Source organism: Panthera leo, chromosome B1, assembly GCF_018350215.1.
Source record: "Panthera leo isolate Ple1 chromosome B1, P.leo_Ple1_pat1.1, whole genome shotgun sequence".
In the NCBI taxonomy this organism is placed as follows: Eukaryota; Metazoa; Chordata; class Mammalia; order Carnivora; family Felidae; genus Panthera; species Panthera leo.
In genome coordinates, this window is record NC_056682.1 from 36,956,716 (window position 1) to 36,976,700 (window position 19,985).

Genomic DNA, 19,985 nt, shown 5'->3' on the forward strand with positions numbered 1-19,985 from the left:
AGTGTCTTCCAACTTATCTGGAAGGGTCAGCAGGGTAAAAGTTATCTATACATGGGCTGGTGTAAAAAAGCTGAAACTAGGAAAATTTTAAGATACAATGTAAATATCATTCATCTATTATGTCTCCTAACCAGATCTTGAGATTATAAGTCAGGGAGAAATAAATAGAGACCTATATAATACTAATCATGGTTCTTTATTCAAATTTATAAACCTTTCTGTGACTCCATAGTGTAAAATCTTCTTATTTCTCCTCTAAATTCACTCTCTATAATTTCCATCATGCCCAGGAGGCTGACTTTTATGAACTTCTGTCTTATTAGAGTGCTCAACCCTCCTGGTTTGACCAGGACAATTCAGGTTTTAACACTGAATGTCCTTTACTCCAGGAAGCTTCTCAGTTTATGGCAGAATGGGATGGTTAGCCACACTATCTTTTGCCCTTTAGCTTTCCATTGGGTTTGACCAATAGGAGGTACCAGCAGGAAATCAGATTGAGAGAACAGATGAAAATCAAGATATTTGTTTCTGAGCTCCTTTGTGCTGAGTCTCTGCTAATTGGCCGACTTCCCTACCCCTTACCAAAGCCATGGTTTCTATTAACCTTCTAACAGCAACCCTTCCAAGGTTCTGCTCCTTCAGATGCAGGAGTAGAAATGCATCCTTCAAATTGCTAGAACACATCCAGATCTTTGTAAATATTCATTTATTAAATTCCTCTCAAATCTGTGAAGAATGTCACTCATTTCCTGATGAGGCCTGACTGACACTGGCCCTGGCTCCTGAGAACGATGCTTGATGCTGTGATAGAAAGGTGTAGAACATAATCTCTGCTTACAATTTAGTGGGAAAGAATAATCTGTGATAAAGTCATTGAAAAACAATAGAACAACATCTGAGCCTCAGTTTTTTCAGCTGTGAAATGAAGGGAATGAACTCAAAACATGCTTTCAAGGATTCCACAAAGCCAGAAAACATGTTCTGTCAATATTTTTTTATTAATCTCACTATCTTTATCACTAACTGAATTTTATTAAAAACAAACAAGATTTCTAAGGTAGTTTCTTGTTCCAACCCAATAAGACTGCTGACATCTTATTAAAATACTAGATTAAATGTAATGTTCAGGGATAGCCAGGGAGAGAAGTGAGCAGGGTTGAATTGAGATTGTTGTGGAAGGTGTGAAGGAAAAGATGGACACAAGCTAAGCTTTAAGGATGGGCAGTTTGGATTTGAGGGAAGCCAGAGACATGAAAGCATCCAGCTTAAATCAAGACTATGAATTAAAATAAGAACTTCAAGGAAGCCCAGTGGGTGATTGAGAAGCAATGACAAGACCAACATGACTTATTTGGGATGAAATCCAGTGGAACTAGATCTCAGAAGCCACTAATGCCAGGGTGATCTGAAAGGCATAGTTGTCCTGTTGTTCTGGGTCAGGAAGGAAAAGCAAATCATTCTGAGGGTCTAAGATATGACCATAATCTCCTTCTTAGATGGAATTTTATTTCACTTTGTGTGTGGCAGAGTTCACATAAGAAGAATGCCTGAGGTCACACCACACATGTTCATTGTAAGCAGAGCAGATGCTGTGAAAGACTGGGCTTCCAGCCAGGTGCACTGTTTTGTATCAGATTCAGTCTGGAAAGCCAGCATTTGGAGGGGGACCTCCACCCACATTGGTCTGATGTTTCTTGGGTCAATGACATTCAAAGGGCCCAGATCTACTGTGTAGTAAGAGCTTTCACACCTCTGCCTGTTTCCTAGAAGACATTCCCAAAGCAGGGAAGTTCCCTTGATCAAGCTATTTGGTGACTGTTTACCAATTTGTACAATTAACATAACTTTTAGTTGTAAATATAAACCAGTCCAGGGAAACACATGATTAAATAGCAATGTGCAGAGGGTTTTAAAAGGGTTGTCAGTGAGGGGTTAACTTCGGCCCTCACACCACACAAAATGCATTAACAGTGGTGCAAGACAAAGCGCGAAGCCTGCTGAGTGGTGGAGCTCCCAGAATGCAGCAGGAAGCCAGCACTGTGGAGTTATTCCCAGGTGACACCGTTTGAATGTCATTTAAAGTTCACTTTCATTATTTTAATTGTCACTGTAAAAATTTCCCATTCAGGACTGATTATGTTCTAAGAGAAATCAGAACTTAAATTCCAATCAATCATAATTGAACGTGTTGTTGCAAGTGGCATATAAAGCTGTGCCTCGGATATGATTAAGACAAGTATTAGTTACTTGTGAAAAGCTGCAGGGAGATTTAAGAGCAAGTGGGATTAATTCTGAATAATTTACATGGCCAAAGCCATCAGACAAGGAAGAAATATGTTATACGTGTCCCTGCATGCCAGGGAAGAGTGGGGCTGTTGCTTCAAGTTCAGGTGTGAATTGACAGAAACATGTGGAGATTCAGGAGGCATCCTGATTTGCACTGGGTGTTGGGGCCCTGGCAGCAGGTGTGGGACTTGGTCCTGGATCTTCCTGTTACTGGCTGAATATATTGGGGAAGGCACTTAACTTCTTTGAATCTCAGTTTCTCCTTCTGGGAAACTTCTGCCTTAGAAATTCAAGGACAATTTATGGTTTAAATAATATAATATAACAGCCCTTTGTAAACCCTGAAGTGTTCCTTAAGTGCTAATTTAAATGGTTATAAAATGTAGCTTCATGCAGGTGATGGAACTCAGGTCCAGGGGTGGCTGGACTAAACAATATCAGAGTGGGAAAAAGACGGCACAAGTGTGGCCATTAGGTGAGCCAGCCCAACACTGGTCTCGTTAAGAGGGGTCCTCAGGTGCCAGGATCAGAGACCCAGCAGAAGGGGTTCTTTATTCTTCCTGTCCATGTCCCTTCTTCCCTGCCTCTTCTCAGATCCAGCTTGGTGCACGGGGCCACCAAGCCTGAGGGGCCATCCTTACTTGGATCCTGGGACCTTGTTCCTTTCACTGCACAGAACCAGGAATAGTTACCCTGTTACAAGAACTGGCACAAAACTCAGTCCTCAGTCTACTGAGTGGAGGGGAAGTTTAACTACAGGCTTTGGAGTTAAGCAGATAAATTTGTTAAATTTTAATCTCTGAGGCCTAATCTCCACATCTGGAAAATAGGGATTACAACTTTCTTATGGGGCTGTAAAGAGGATGAACACAATACCTGACAAACTGTAGGCTGTCAAAAATGGTAGTTATCATTGCTACTTCAAACCCACTGTGGCATCATTACAACTTTGGGATTTGAGCAAAGAGGGCTTGGAAAGGGAAGCCAAGCCAGAGACCAAAACCCCTGGTTCCTGGTTCCAGGTTTCTGACTGATGACCTGACCACAAACCTGAAGTCCCTTGAATATGAACTCCTAGATGTGTATGAGGAGAATAACAACCTCCTAGTAGCCCAGACTTTTCTGTGGCTCCCCTCCTGGAAGGACACAGGACAGAGCTGGAAGTGACCGCTTTATGTATAATGCTTCCCTGCCTGGGAGGCCACAAAAGCCTTTGGTTAGGGAACCTCCCAGAAAAAGGAGGAGCCCCAAGTCATTTCTCCCCCCAACCCTACATACAAACCAATTTTCTTGGAAAGAGAAGTCAGGGGAATATGGCAGGAACCTAATAAAGGTCTCTGAAAACAGTGTTTCTCCATTTGAAAAATAAACTATGTCTTTAAATGCATTAACTCTGTGGGGAAATAAATGTAATAAACCAAATTCAATCCCTGCCAACATTTGTTTTCTTATCTATGTAAAATCAATATACTTGTTGCAATTATGTCTTTCAATAAATCCTCCCAAAGTCTTATTTTCTCATAAGATTTGCTGCCGTACTCAGATTCATTGTGTTCATTTTCCATCTAGAGAAATTGTTTCTTGCATTTCCAGGCCATCCAGTTTCTGTGGAGGATGCTGTACCCCACCTGCTTTCGCTGTCTCTCTTCTGCAAGGGTTGTTTAGGTGACAATTACTTTGATTTGATTGTGGTGCTGGGCTGGGATTTGCACTCATGGGAACAGACCTCTTTGGTGTAGGAGGGAATTTCCTGCCCAACACTGGCCTCTGCTTGCTCCTTCCTTTGCATGGTCCCAGGAAGACAGCTGAGGGCACTCAGCCATGTCCCTGCTCAGAGGTGAGCACATGGCCATTTTATTGGGAAATGGGTTGCACAACTGTCATGGACTCTTCAAGTAGAAACATTTGTTTTATTTTTTACTGGACATGTATGTACTCTTGGGTCTCCTGTCTCTGCCAAGCTTGGAGAAGATGGATCACAGCATGCTAGAACCAAAAGAAGCTTAGAGAACACTATTAAACCTGCTGCATGCCCCTGTTGTGGAAATCTAATGTATGCCAGCACCTAACCCATGCCCTCACACAGTAGGGTCTCACCAAGAGGCAGCTTCTTTCCCTCTCACTGAAGAAGGCAGGACATTGAGTTTAAAGAGGGTAGTGACTTATCCCAGGTCATCAGCTCTGAACTTGAGTTTGCAACCCTCAACCCAACATTGGGAGCTGCGTTGCCTTGACCCTTAGCTGGATGGCATTTGTATCCTCCCCTACTTCTCCAGGTTGGATTTTAGGGCATACCTATAGCTCTCCTCTTAGTGTTTTACAATTCTCTTAGATCTTTTTTCAGGCTTCCTTCAGTTTCTCCACAGGTCTCTCCTTGTCTCGCAAATCCTGGTCTCCCACCCCACCCTTGCCCAGAGGACCTGCCCCAGTCAGAGAAGGGTCTGCACTGGCTCTTCACCTCACCTGCCCCTGCACACAGGGGCCACAGAACAAATTGGCTACTTGTTTCAATGACTCCACTGAGTGATTGCGAAGACGCATTGGAAGCACTTGAAAGGCTCTCTCTTACAAAATGCTGTTTGTTGTGACAAGACAGGAAAAGGCCATCAGCCTCAGAGAAGTTCTGGCAGTGGGGCACAGCTTGATGAGCTGAGGAGACAGAAGATGAATGAGCTGCTAGACACACTGAAGAGACTGTAGACTTTAACTTATTTATTAAGCTAAATTATTTACATTAAGGAGTCGGCTGCTCTGAGTAATTTATTTCAAGCTCCAAGTCCAAACACCATTTTGAACAGGAATGGTTGACCCTGGCAAAAAACAAAACAACACAAAACAAAACAAAACCCCCCAAACAGAAAGAACTTACTTAACCCTTTCCTATAGACCTCCCTTGTAAAAAAAAAAAAAAAAAAAAAAGGAGAGATTCTCAGAGAGAGGGGCTCTCAGGCAATATACTGTGCCATTCACCATAATGGAGACATTTCCCAGGGCTCAGGTTCCCCTAGTCCCCTCTGCTGATTGGTGAAGTCTGTGACTCTGGCTGTCCTGTTCTATTAGGCCACCAAGTTAATGAGGAACTGAGATGTGGTCAGAGGCCTCAGAAGAGTCAAGCCACATCTTCCAGAGGTGCAAGGAGCTAGATTCAATATTTATAAAACTTTGGACAGGATCCCTCCTCCCAAACAGGAATTTGGTAATTATCATAAGGGACATTTGCTATTCATCTCTTTTTAATTATTAACTAGCGGAAAAGGCCAGGTATGCATGGAAACCCAAATAGGGCCAACTAGCCAGGTCTTTCCCGTGTATATGGGGTGGAGGTGCAGGGCCAGAATTTGCTGAATGTCAAGATGGCAGCTGTCCCTTCTTCAAGACTCACCATAGATAGGGTGCCTGGGTGGCTCTGTTGGTTAAGTGTCTGACTTCCTCTCAGGTCATGATCTCACGGTCTGTGAGTTTGAGCCCCACATTGGGCTCTATGCTGACAGCTCAGAGCCTGGAGCCTGTTTCAGATTCTGTGTCTCCCTTTCTCTCTGCCCCTCCCCCACTCTCCCTCTGTCTGTCTCTCTCTCAAAAATAAATAAAGATTAAAAAAAATCTTTTAAAACTCACCATGGGCTCTGGGTTCACCTCCAGGAAGTTGGCTCAGTTTAGATGAAAAGCTCACCACCAGCCTCCACTTAGAATGTTGAAATGGTCATTTCACTAATGCTTGAATATCCTTTGAAGGTTTAATATCCTATTGAAAGGGAAAGGAAATATTTTCTTTGGAGCAAGAACTTTGTGTCATCCATCTTTTCTGGAAAAGTAGATGAAACATAAACATAAACATAAACATGATAGGGAAGGCCCTAAGGTCCCAGGCTTTGGAAGTGAACAGAACTGGGTTGAATTTTTGACTCTCTTCAGTAACTGAATGATTACAGACCTCCATTTCCACATTCATATAATGGGAATATCAAAATCTACCACATAGAGTTGTTTTTAGGAATACTGTATATAAGAGTTCTCATATGATCAGCAGTCAATATAATGGTAAAAATTACTATTGTTCAAGTTTACTCTCTTGGTTCCATATTCCCCATTTGTGGAAGCAAAGCCTTATGAACATTTGGCTGTCTTTATCATCTAGTGGGAGAAACAAAAAATACTTTTAAACTCCCAAAGTTCAGGAAGTCTTTCTATTTCTTTCATATACCTCCCAAGGACCTATCCAGAATAGCACCTGCTATCTCCCTGGTGTTCAATCAAAACTATGTTTGTCAGCAGCACAAAGATAATATACTGTCCAGAGGCACATGGTTTGGTGGAAAGGGCCCTGAACTTAGAATCAGAGGTCTTGGGTTTAAGTTCTATTTATATCACTTACTGACTGGTAAACTTAGGCTATTTAATCCACTCAGTTATCCACCTTACAATTCTGTGAGACCGATGGTATTATCTGAATTTTATAGATGAGGAAATTCAGGCTCAGTAAGCATTTGACTGCAAAACACAAAGTAATAGCTTTAGATTTTTGTTATTCTACTGTGAAGAGTATACCATCAGTCCAGAAAGGTGTGTAGTTTTCATGTGGTTTTCAGGTAATGGGAATGGATTTTCATTAAGTCCTTCCCATTCTCACTTCTTCTGAGAGGTAGAGCTTACCAGGCAGTACAAGTTCCTGTGTGGTCAGGTGAATGCAGTGAACTGACTTACAAGGTGAGCAAACCTACTGTTCAGGCCACCAGGCAGAGTCTGAAATAGAAGTGGATGGCACATTAAAAGAGCTGAAAGAGAGTTTTAAAATAAAAATTTTTTAATGTTTAATTATTTTTTAGAAAGCGAGAGAGAAACAGAGTGTGAGTAGGGGAGGAGTAGAGAGTGGGAGAGGGGCAGAGAGAGCAGGAAACACAGAATCTAAAGCAAGTTTCAGGATCTGAGCTGTCAGCACAGAACCTGATGCAGGGCTTGAACTCATTAGCCATGAGATATGACCTGAGCCAAAGTTGGCCACTTAACTGACTGAGCCATCCAGATGTCCCTGAAAGAGAGTTTAGTATAAAGACTTTCCACGAAGGTGTGGATTTAAGGAAACCTCTATAGATAGTACCTGGCTAGAGCAAACTATGGAGCTCTAATAACCACACTAAGACTGAAAGCATGTAAGGACGAAGTATTTCCTGGAACCTGGAGAATGCTGTGTGTCTGTATGACTTGAGACCTGTTGGGCAAGGATGAAGCTATCCACTAAAGCCCAAAGGAATGGAGGGAGCTGAGGGGAGTAAGCACATTTCCCCTTTCCCTCTTCCACTGTAGCTGAATTCACTCTCAAACAAGGGACCTACAAATGAAGGTCATATTCCAGGGCACAGAGCAGGTGGAGAAGAGAGGAAAGTGGACCAGGGGAGGCCAGCAGAAGGTGCTCTTCATTGCCTAAGTTAACTTGCTACACACACTATAGAAAGCTAAATAGGTTTCTTTAAATATTTATCAAAAGTTTCTAACATCCTATGTGTCTCTATGAATGGATCCGTTACTTCTCTGACAGTACCATTTCTTCTAAAACTAAGATACTGGAAATGAAGCTATCAAATTGGAGCCCTAGCAGAGAAATTCTGATGGCCTCTTCTTTGGTGCTCAAGTCATTCAAATCATCAATTGTTCCAACAACTCATCTCTGGGCTCTTTTCCTGGGGACTTGGTCTGGGTTAATACAATCTCAAGACAGTTGGTCAATTCAGTGGGGTGAGAAACCTCAGCAGCAATCTATCAATATTCAAAAGCCAATTGATTCAAGTTTCACTCTTCAATAATTTTCCTGGGGCACAGTACACTGTCAGTTACTGCTCATGCCTGCACTTCATTCCTGGGTACTCATGCCAGCTATCCCGCAGATGGTCATCTCCCTAAGTCTGGTTAGGGTCAGTCCTAATCTAATTTCTGAAGCTGCAATGCAATGAGAGCCTTTTCTGGACCCACTGGTGGGGGTAGGATTAAATTATGCATTTAATTCTTGGGGCAGTGAGTCTCTGCCTTATCCTGTAAGTTTTCTTGCTTGACAGTGAGATATACAACCCTTGGAAACTAGTTTGTCCAAGACACACAATTTTGTTTTTATTCTCCCTCTTCACATACTTACTGTGTTATCCCAGTCTCTGGAAAAAAATTTCTACCTTTATCTTTATTCATTCATGCATGCATTAACTCAGTCATTCATTTATTCAGTACTTATAAGAACCTATTCTGTCAGTCATATTGCTTGGTGGTCTTGATTCTAACCTCTAGAAATGGAATCCAGAATAGACCCCACCTACTCATCAGTCTTGTTGCCATTAACGAAAGTTTCTTGAAAGCTGACTATCAGTCTTCCAGGTATAAAGGGTGACTGGACTACTTAAAACTACACTTCCTTGCTAATCAGAAGCCCAATCCCACTTTATGCCTTTTCCAAAACTGCCTTAATCACTTATCTCTCACTTAGCTGATGCTTTGGATCAATATTTACAAAGGGTCATACCCAGGCCTCAGGTCCAACTTTCTCCTGGCCACCCTGTTTGGAGCCAGCCACCATACATCACACAGGAGTCCTTGTTCATGACAGAGAGCTCTAGTGCGGTTTCTATTTCATATTGAAGAACCTGTAGGGCATTTCTATGAAAGATTTCCTGATTACCCTAGATAGAAAAAAAAAAAAAGTCCTGCCATTTTGCATTATCAGTCTCCAGATATTTACTGTCTTATTTTTTAAGTGTATCTTTCTTTTCCATAATTTCTGTGAAAACAGGGCCAAATTGTGTTCTCAGGATTTAGCATAAGATGGATAATTATATTAGACTAAATGGTCATCTTCCCTAGTGACTCCATGATGGAATAACTGAATGGATGTTAGTCAATGGGAAGATACAGAGATGACAAAGAAATGGCCCCTGACCTTAAGAGTTTACAATATTTGATACAGTCCGGGGGGGGGGGGGAAAGACATGAACATGCTCTACTTGACTACACATCCAAAAAAGAAAGTATCAAGTGAAGGCATAAGCAGAAAAGCCTAGAGGAAGGAACAATTCTATATCCAGGAGGCCCAGGCAAGTGCTCATAACAAGAAGGATTTCTGGAAGATCAGCTTCCCTGTTCCCTGTCTTTCAGAAGTAAGGAATACTAAGGATGTTCTTTGGAGGTCTTAGTGGGCTGCATTTGTTATTAATTTTTTTTTTTTGTTCTTAGGGTGACTTTGTATGATGTTTCTCAAATAGGGATATTCTAAGTGAATTAATGTTTTTCTCAGGCTATAACTTGTTCATTTCACTGTAACTTCTGCTTTCTTCCTCCAAGACAACCAGTGTAAGCAGGTCTAACTTAACACTAAAAGTTCAGAATGGATTATTTGCTAGTCTATTAAAGAACTCAGGGAGAGAGAAAACAAAAGAAATAAGTCAATAATGTTGGAATTTCAGACACTGTGGAACCTGATTGGTATAGGATGTCAGTATTTTGGAATACAGGTGCCTCTCTCAGCTATTCATCTAAAACTAGGTGAAGAATATGTATAATTGTGCACTTGGGGAAGGAGCTCCATTTAATATCACTAGTCATACAGCTTTCATTCTTGCTTACTTTCAAATATCCTTGAAATGAATTATCCTGATACTTTTCCTATTCATGTACAAAAGATCACTTTCCGCTCTTTGTTCATGAGACAGATGAGAGTAGGACATGGTAGTGAACATGATTAGAAGATTGTTATATTTATATATTGGGTAGGGGCATCCACTTGCAGTTGGAGGCTCACCACCCAGGACTCACCATCCTTGGAAAATGACTCAGAGATTGCATTATTATAGAACAACCACTTCCACTCACCTAAAATGATCTGTCCCTAATAATAACAGAGCTGGTTAAGTTGCTGTTCACCTCACCCACAGACCATCTTGGAGATTCTTATTTTAAACTATTTGGTTTGTCTTATCCAATTATGAAGGAAAATGCTGCACTTCTCCCAATAGCTCATTATCTAGAGAATAGGATATTCCCACCAAAGACTCAGGGACTCTTAAAATTATGGCTCTTCAAACTGTTCCTGAAGAAGGGAGAGGAGGGGATTCTAAGATTTTTCATATGCTGAAGTCTTATCTCCTGTACTGAGTTTTCTCTGATTATTCTGGTTCCATTGATAGCCTCATAAAATTCATTTTATGCAGAGTCCAATTGACAACGATGAATGGCTTTGGGACTTTTCACATAATATCATATTCTTTTTTAAACTTTTATTATAAAATTTAACTATTTTTTGCATTATTCTTGTCTCTTATTTTTTTTACTTTCTATAATTTATTTGTTTTTTTAATAATTTATATCCAAGTTAGTTAGCACTTGTCTCTAATTTATTATAAGCCCTTGAGGGCAGAGACCTTGCCTGAATATAAAATTCATTATATAATACATGGGTGCATATGTAACATAGCTTCTTGCTTAGGAAATATCTAGGGAAATCATATTAAATATGATTTAAATCATATGGAAATATGAGCAGATGGCTGTTCATTGGGTTGGAGGCATCTCTCTATATTTTCATCACACTTGACTTTTACTTTGGCCTTTCATCACTGTATCACAGTATCTTAACATTGTGCCTGGCACCAAAGGGGTGCCAATGAATGCTTATGGAGTCATTGAATGAATAAGAGAACTCAAAATCTAATGCTTGTTTTATCCTATCCTCCCCCTCAAAAAAAAATAAACACCCCCCCCACATAAAACCAACACTGTTTATTTCTAGAAAAGTTAGAATGGGAGAAAATTCTGAAGGTGCCACAGTATCATATTTTTGACAAACAGGAATTTCCTTTACAACACACTTAATCAATAATCAGGAAGCTCATTAGTAAATTTCAGGGCTATTTAGCCTTTCTAAGAACATCTCTATTACGAAAGTCTTCCAATGTCTGTCCTATTCCTATGCAATAATGAGCAGAGCCCAATAATAAAGAAAATAGAGGGAGGGAGGGAGGGAGGGAGATTGGGAGAAAGAGAGAGATTCTGAATATTCTGAAAGGAGTCTCCAATAATTGGGGCCAGCTACTATTTCTTGAGCTAATAAAGAGGTGAGAGAAGCAGCCTTGCAATCACTCACCACAGTCTCAAGTTCCACATTGTTCCCTACAACCCTTATCAAATCTATATAAGTAGAAGCTAAGAAGAAAAGTTTAATGTGAAATTAATTAAACTGTGTGCTCTTGAACTCATTTTCAGCCACTCATGAGTCTAAGTAAGGAAGCTCCAGGAGAATTGGTATAATCACTAAGATGCCTGAAGGAATGGTCACCAAGCTGTCATTCCCAAGCTAAATGTTTATTGAGTTGCACAGCACTTCAACTCCACCTTGGTGCTACCACAGGGGTGATGAAGGGAACTTGACAAAAGTACTTTGCAGTTGGGGTATCTATGAACATGAAGATGGTGTTAGATTTTTTCCTGGACATTTCTGAAGGAAAATGGTTTGCTGGAGTAGTCTAACCCAAGAAGCTGAATAGAGACCATTATGGGGCAATTTCAACTTCAAGAGGAATTTCAGCAGCTTCATACAAAAGCTTCATTGAAGCTTCATTCAGGAGCTTCATACAAAAGATCATTCGGGTTAAAATGATACATATATCAAACTGTTAGAAGAGGAAGCAAATCCTGTGGGTCCTATGAAGAAGGAGTTGGGGTATAATATCCTGTACCTAGGAAACTTGGCAGCATCTCTCTGTGGAGTCCATGGTCAGTGAAATGGTTCAAAATGAGGCTTATATTACCCCAAAGAATCTAGGCTTATGATCTACATGGAGACCACCATGTCATGGATGCCACAAGTGTCAGAAGACCCAGACCAACCTAAGGACCACACAGTTAAGAACACCTCTTACAATATATTTTGTTCCCTCTACCAGTCAACAACAACTACAACAATCTGGAGCAGGAAGAAGAAGAAATAAAAGAATAAACCGTATACTTATAACACTGAAGTTCCTGAGGTAGGCCAAACCTAAGCTGACATAAAGGAGACAGATGATGATATTTAAATTTAACATAGACTTTATTTAATAAAAGAAAATTCAAACCAATATTACACTATATGTTAACTAACTAGAATTTAAATAAAAATGTGGGAGAAAAAAATAAAAGAAAAAATTGCAACATATGCCATTGAAATTCATCAAAATATTGAGTTTATCATACCATGGTTGAAGGTATTCATTACAAAAAAAAAAAAAAAGGAAAGAAGAAATGTTTTTAAATGTTGATACCTTGCTAGTTTTGACTATTCAAAAAAATAAATAATAAGGTTTGTTACTATTGAGTTAAAGCCAAACTTACCATAACTTTTATCTGTCCTGGTCCCTCTATCTAAAATCACACTCTACTTCCTGTTTTATATGAGGGCCTTTCAGATATACATATATCAAACAGTTTCTGTGTAACTTAACTGTGTCTCAGAACAAATCTTAGGAATATTTATAGGAATAAAAATATTTAGTACTTGGGACACCTGAGTGGCTCAGTTGGTTAGGCGACTGACTTTGATTTTGGCTCAGGTCATGATCTCACAGTTCATGAGTTATAACCCTACACTGGGCTCCACACTGACAGTGTGGAACTTACTTGAGATTTTCTCTCTGTCTCTCTCTCTCTCTGTTCCTGCCCCCTCTCAAAAATAAATAAACATCTAAAAAATTTTAAAAATTTAGTACTCAACAAGGTAAAATTATAATGTCTAACATCCAACCAAATGTCACCAGGCATGCAAAAAGCAAAAAATGTGCAAGCCATATGATGAGAAATATCAGTCAGTTGAATTGGTCAGGATAAGCACAGATTATATAATTAGTAGGCAATAACATTAAAACAGTTATTATAACTGTTATTCCTTGTATTCAAGAAACCAGAGGAAAGATTGCACACATTAAGTAGAGACATGGAAGATATAAAATCCCAATAGATTCTAGAGATGAAAACTACAATTCCTCAGAAGAAAAATGTACTGGATTGAATTAATGGCAGATTAGACACTGCACAAGAAAAGATTGATGAACTTGAATGAATAGCGATATAACTATCTAAATTTAACACATGGGGTGGGGTAGTGAAGACTACAAAAAAAAACAAAAAAAAAAACAAAAAAAAAAAAAAACAAGGACAAAGTCAAATAACCCAACATAAGTATAAGAATTCCAGGAAAGGAAATGGGGAGATAAAGAAATTATATATATATATATATATATATATATATATATATATATATATATATATATATTTGCTAAAATAATTGTTAAATTTTTTTCTGAATTTAAGGAAAAGAGGCATAACAAAATGCAAGCACAAGAAACATGAGGAAAACTACACGAGGGCATATCAGAATCAAATTGCTTAGAACTAGTGGTAAAGACAAAATCTTAAAGGAGACAAAGAAAATCAAGTCAAGAGATAAAGAAAAACAAATATAAGAATGACAATAGATTTCTCGAAGGAAACAATGCAAACCAGAAGACAGTGAAGCAAAATCTTTAGAGTACAGAGAGAAGAGAGAAAGAAAGAAAGAAAGAAAGAAAAAGAAAGAAAGAAAGAAAAAATAAAACCTATCAACCTAGAAATCCGTAACTAGTAAAACTATCTTAAATAAAGTGAACAGAAATAAAGTTTTCAAACATACAAAAGCTGAAAAAATCAACAGCACACCTGCATTATAAGAAATAGAGGAAATCCTTTCAGCAGAAGAAAAATGGTATCAAGTGGAAATCTACATGTACATAAAGGAATAAAGAGCACTGGAAATGGTAGCTAAATGGCTAATATAAAATACTTATTTCTTATTTAAAGGTATTTAAAAGATAATCAACTGTTTAAAGTGGACTTAATAACAATGTATTATAGCTGTTAAAACACATATAGAAGTAAAATGTATGACAACAATGGCACAAAAGGAGAAATAGTATAGTGTTATATGGTTCTTATACTATATATGAAGCAGTGTAAAATCATTTAAAATTTTGATTAAGTTAAAAATGTATACTCTAAAGCAATCACTAATGTAAAACAAAGAATTATAACTAAAAAGCCAATGAAGGAGATAAAATGGAATCATACAAAATACTTCACCCAAAGGTAGATGGAAAAAGGGAGAAAAGGAAACAAAGAACAGATAGAAAACAAATAGTATGGTAGATTTGACTCAATTGTATCACTAATCACATTAAATTTAAATCTTAAAAATCCCAATTAAGGGGTAGAGATTGTCAGATTCAATAAAAAACAAAAAAGCAAAAACAAGACACAACTATGATGCCTACAAGAGGCGTGTCTGAAATATAAATACATAAATAAGTTAAAAGTAAGGGTTAGAAAAGATCTAGCATGCTAACACTGAATAGAAACACACACACACACACACACACACACACAAACACACACACATGCACACACAACTAAAGTGTCTATATTATTTTCAGACAATATAGATTTCAAAGAAAATAATATTAGCAGGGATGAAGAGAGTTATTTCAACAGGCTAAAGGGGTCAATTCATCAGGAGAACACAACAATCCTGAACGTTTATGCACCTACTAACAGAGGTCCAAATACACAAGCAAAAACTGAGAAACAAATCCACTTTATGTTTGGAGATTTCAATATCCCTCTCTCAATAATTTACAAAACAAATAAAAAGAAAATCAGTAAGGATATAAAAGACTTGGCCAACATTATTAACCAATATGACCTAATTTATATTTATAGAAATTCTCCCAACAGCACCCAAGAAGAGTACACATTCTTCTCAAGTGCACACAGAACATTTACCAAAATAGATCATGTTCTGGGCTATTAAAAATGGCTCAATAAATCTGAAAGAATCTAAGTAACACAAAGTAGGGTCTCTGACCACAATAAAATTAAAATAAAAAATTGATTACAAAAAGATATCTGGAAAAAATTAGTAAAATATTTGCTCACTAAATTATATACTTCTAACTTATCTTCAGTTTAGAAAAAACAGATTAGGGGCACCTGGGTGGCTCATTCAGGTGAGCATCTGACTTCAGCTCAGGTCACGATCTTGGTTCCTGGGTTCGAGCCCCACGTTGGGTTCTGCATTGACAGCTCAGAACCTGAAGCCTGCTTCAGATTCTGTTTCTCCTTCTCTCTCTGCTCCTCCCCCACTCATGCTCTCTCCCTCTCTCTCTCTCTCTCTCTCAAAAATAAACATAAAAAATTAAAAAAAAGAAAAAAACAAATTAGAAATTATTTTGAATTAAATGAAAATTTGGGGGATGAGGTCTAAATGTAAAATCTGAAACTGTAAAATTATTAGAAGAAAATAAGGAAAAAATAGCTATTTTGGCTTAGTCAAAGATTTCTTAGAGATGACATCAAAAGCATTATCTATTAAGAAATGATCATTGGACATCAGTGATAAAAATGAATGAACTATTGATATATGCAAAAATGTGGATGCATTATTAAATTAAATAATTCTTCTTAAATAAAAATTACATTTAGTTTAAATAATTACACTGAGTGAAAGAAGTCAGAAAAAAAAGTGCATATTATATGATTCCACTTATACAAATTGGTAGAAAAATGCAAATGAATCTATAGCGACAGAAAGCAGATCAATAGTTGCCAGAGGTGGAGAAGTGTGAGTGAAGCATTACAAAGGAGGAGATGGTGGGCATGTTCATTATCTTGACTGTGGTGATACTTTCATGAGTGTATACATAAGTCAAGGTATTATACATTATACATTTCGAATATGTGGAGTTCACTGAATATCAATTATATATCAATGAAACTCTTTAAAAAGTCCTTTGTGTTAAGTCTTCTTTGTATATCTACCTTACAGATGCACAATCTGAGCCACATGGGGATAAGATATATCTCCCAGGTTTTACATTTAGATGTGGCCAAGCCTATTTAAATCCAACTTTGTCTGACTATAGAGCTCATCTCTACACTGGAATATTTATTTCCAGTATAGAATGTTGCCTCAGCATTCAGGAGAATCATATGAACCTGGTACATTACATTAATCAGGACTTTCTCACACAAGCTGCTTTCAGGTCTGGACTCCTCCAAACAAACTTTTGTAGTTGTGAACATGTGGAGTAACCTGGTGCTCAATGCTGAGTGTTTGTCAATTCTCTGACTACACCCTCTCCCTAGGTGATATCAGTCAATCCTGTAGCTTTAAGAACCATCTTTATGTTTGATAACTTTCAAATATCTCCTTCTCCCTGAGTTCCAGATTTAATGTATCCTATCTCTCAGACAAAGAAAAGGATTACTCCTAATGCGATGGACTGAATCTTTATGTCCCTCCCAAATTCATATGTTGAAATTAACCCCCAATGTGATTAAAAGGTAAAGGCTTTGGAAGGTGGTTAGATAATGAGGGTGGGGCCTTTATGAATGGGATCAATGCCCTTATGAAAGAGAACTCCAGAGAGCTCCCTTGCCTCTTCTGCCACCTGAGGACTCAATAAGAAGACAGTAATCTATGAACAAGGAAGTGGGTTCTCACCACACTTGGAATCTGCCAGAACTTTAATCTTTGACTTCCAGCTTCCAGAACTGTGAGAAATAAATTTCTGTTGTTTATAAGCCACATAGGTACTTTGTTACAGCATCCCAAATGTACTGAAGACACCTAACAATGAAAACATGCTGAGGAACAATCTAGTCACAAAAAGTTGAAAGAGCCTACTCTATAAATAAAGCTGATAGGTTTATAGCAAGAGGGGAAAAAAAAACTTGTCAGGCTTTATCTCATAAAGGATACCTTGGGGGGCACCTGATGGGCTCAGTTGGTAAGCACTGGATTTCAGATCAGGTCATGATCTCATGGTTCATGAGTTCCAGTCCCATATTTGGTTCTGCACTGACAGTGAAGCCTGCATGGGATTCTCTGTCTCTACCCCTTCCCCACAAGAGCATATGTGTTCTCCTAAAATAAATCTCTCTCTCTCTTTCTCTCTCTCCTCTCTCTCTCCAAATAAATTAACAAACTTACAAAAGAAAGAATACTTGGAATTAGACAGGAAAATATTTTCTTATTTTCTTGTCATCTTCCTCATGTCTCTGGGACATCCTATTTCTTAATCTGAGAAAGTGACTCTTCCACCGGTAATATGGAAATACACTGGGGAGTAGTGTAATCCACACATTCTGTGTGTTGGCAAACACTGCATACAGACCATGTTCAGCATATTGAGAGCTATACTACAAGAAGAAAGTCAAGGAAAACATCTCCTGATGATTCAAAGGAAGAATAATACTCCAAAACACCTACTGTAAGATGAAAAGAGGAATTTCAGAAAACTGTTTGACATTTTCAATAGAATGCAAAATAATTGGCTTCTGAAAGAGAAGGGACAAATAATAAAAAAAAGTAGTAAAAGAAATAAAGGCAGAAAATTATAAGGTAAGTACTAAGTTCTATAAGATATAGCAGGATGAATAAAAGAAATGAATAATATAGTGAAGAATTGTAAAAAAAAAAAAAAAAACTTAAAAAAAAAGAAAAAGAAAAATTAAGATCCTTTTTGGAGGCTGAGAAACTGCCACAGACCAGAGGATACTATGGAGATACATGATGACTAAATACATTTTGGTATCCTAGATTGGATCTTTGATCAGAAAAAAAAAAACAAAACAAAAAACAAAACAAAACAAAACTAATGTAATTTTAACGAATAACTGGAATTTCATTAATAACAGTGTTATGTTCTGAAGTAAACTGAATTCTGCCTCCCCAAAGATGTCCACCCTTAATCCCTGGAATCTATGAATATGTTTACCTTACATGACAAAAGGGGTTTTGCAGGTATAATTGAGAATTTTAAGACGAACTATCCTGGATTATCTGGGTGAGCCCAATGTAATCACAAGGATTTTTATAAAGGAGAGGCTAAAAGGTCAAAAGAATGAAGAGATGAGACAACAGAACCAGAGGTTGAAGTGATGAGCTTTGAAGATAGAGGAAGAGGCTGAAAGATCAAGAAAGCAGATGGCCTCTAGAAGCCAGAAAAGGCAACGAAGCACATTCTGCCCTAGAAAAGGCAGACCTGCCAACACCTCGATTTTAGACTTCTGACCTCCAAAACTGCAAGGGTATAAAATAAGTTTGTGACTATCTGTGACAGCACCAATAGGCAACAAATACATTTGGTTTCATAATGTGACAAATGTTCCATAGTAATGTAGAATGTTAACTTTGTGGGAAAATGAGTGAGGGTATATGGGAACTGTCTGTACTATCTTGGCAAGTGTCCTGTAAATATAAAAGCATTCCAAAATAAAATTTATTTTAAAAATTCTTGTTTGGGACCTTAAAAATAGAAATTGGTAATGCAAAGAAACAATTAGTGTAGAGTTCAACTAAGAGTCCCTGTCAGAATACAAAAGAAAAAGATGTAAAAATGATCACCAGTGAGGTTACAGATGTGAAAACCAAGGAACAAACATGTTATGTTTGGGTAACTGGGATTTTGGAAGAAAAAATCAGAACAAAGGAAATAGAAACAATAAACCTATTGTGATAGAAGAAAATTTTTCTGAATTATGAAAAACCTGGGTTTCTAAACCCGTTTTAGAATCAAAAACAAAAATAAAAAACAGGAATGAAGGAAGATATCTTGTAAAATTTCATGCAGAAAACAACAACAAAAAATTTCCTAGAGTGGGCACCAGTCAAGCAGCTTACCCACCTCTAAATGATTTCCTTGTGTGGGGTGGATCCACAGGATGCAGCAATAGGTCAGCATCCTGCCAAAGCTGTTTGATGATTATAGATAGTGGACTCAAGCAGGACCAATCTGATTCTCTCTCCCAGGAATGGGAAGCTTGGGTAGAAATATTGAGTTGTTGAAAAATGTTCAAGCTAAATAGCATCAGCCTAAAAAGATCGATGAAGCATCTGTAATTACCTTGGTTCCTGACCTTCCCAAAGTGTGGATTTCAGCTCTTCTTTTAATTCTGTAAATAACCATTTTAATATATTCCTTGTTTTCTTAAGTTAGTGTTATAGTCCATTTGGGATGCTATAACAACAACAAAACTCCAAAACAGACTGGGAAGCTTATAAAAATAAATCTATTTCTCACAATTCTAAATGCTGGGAAGTCCAAGATGAAGTCACCAGAAGGGTCACATTCTGTTGAAGGGCCACTGTCTGGTTCATAGCTAGAACCTTCTCACTGTGTCCTCACATGGTGAAAGGGGAGAAGGATCTCTACGGGGTCTCTCTTATAAGAACATTGATCCTATTCATTCCGGTTACACCTCATGACCTAAGTACCTCCTAATACCTTTACATGGGGCATTAGATACCAACATATGCATTTGAGGACACAAACATTCACACTATTAGCAGTTAGTTAGAGTAATTCTTCTTTTCTTACATCCAAAATTACTTTATACAGTTACAGAAGAATCAGATCACATCTGCCTCAGAATTCTCTTCTGTAACATTGAAAATCAGGAGATAATGGAGCAATTTTACAGAATGTTAAAGGGAGGGAGTTTATTATGCAATAATTCTATAGTTATTAAAATTTTCTTGGCAGATATGAGAGTGCCCAGATAATATTAATACCCAGATACACTTCTAGCAAAAAATTACTTGAAGATACATTACCATGCTGAAGGAAAATAAGAGCTCAAGAGTGGGAAACTATCATATA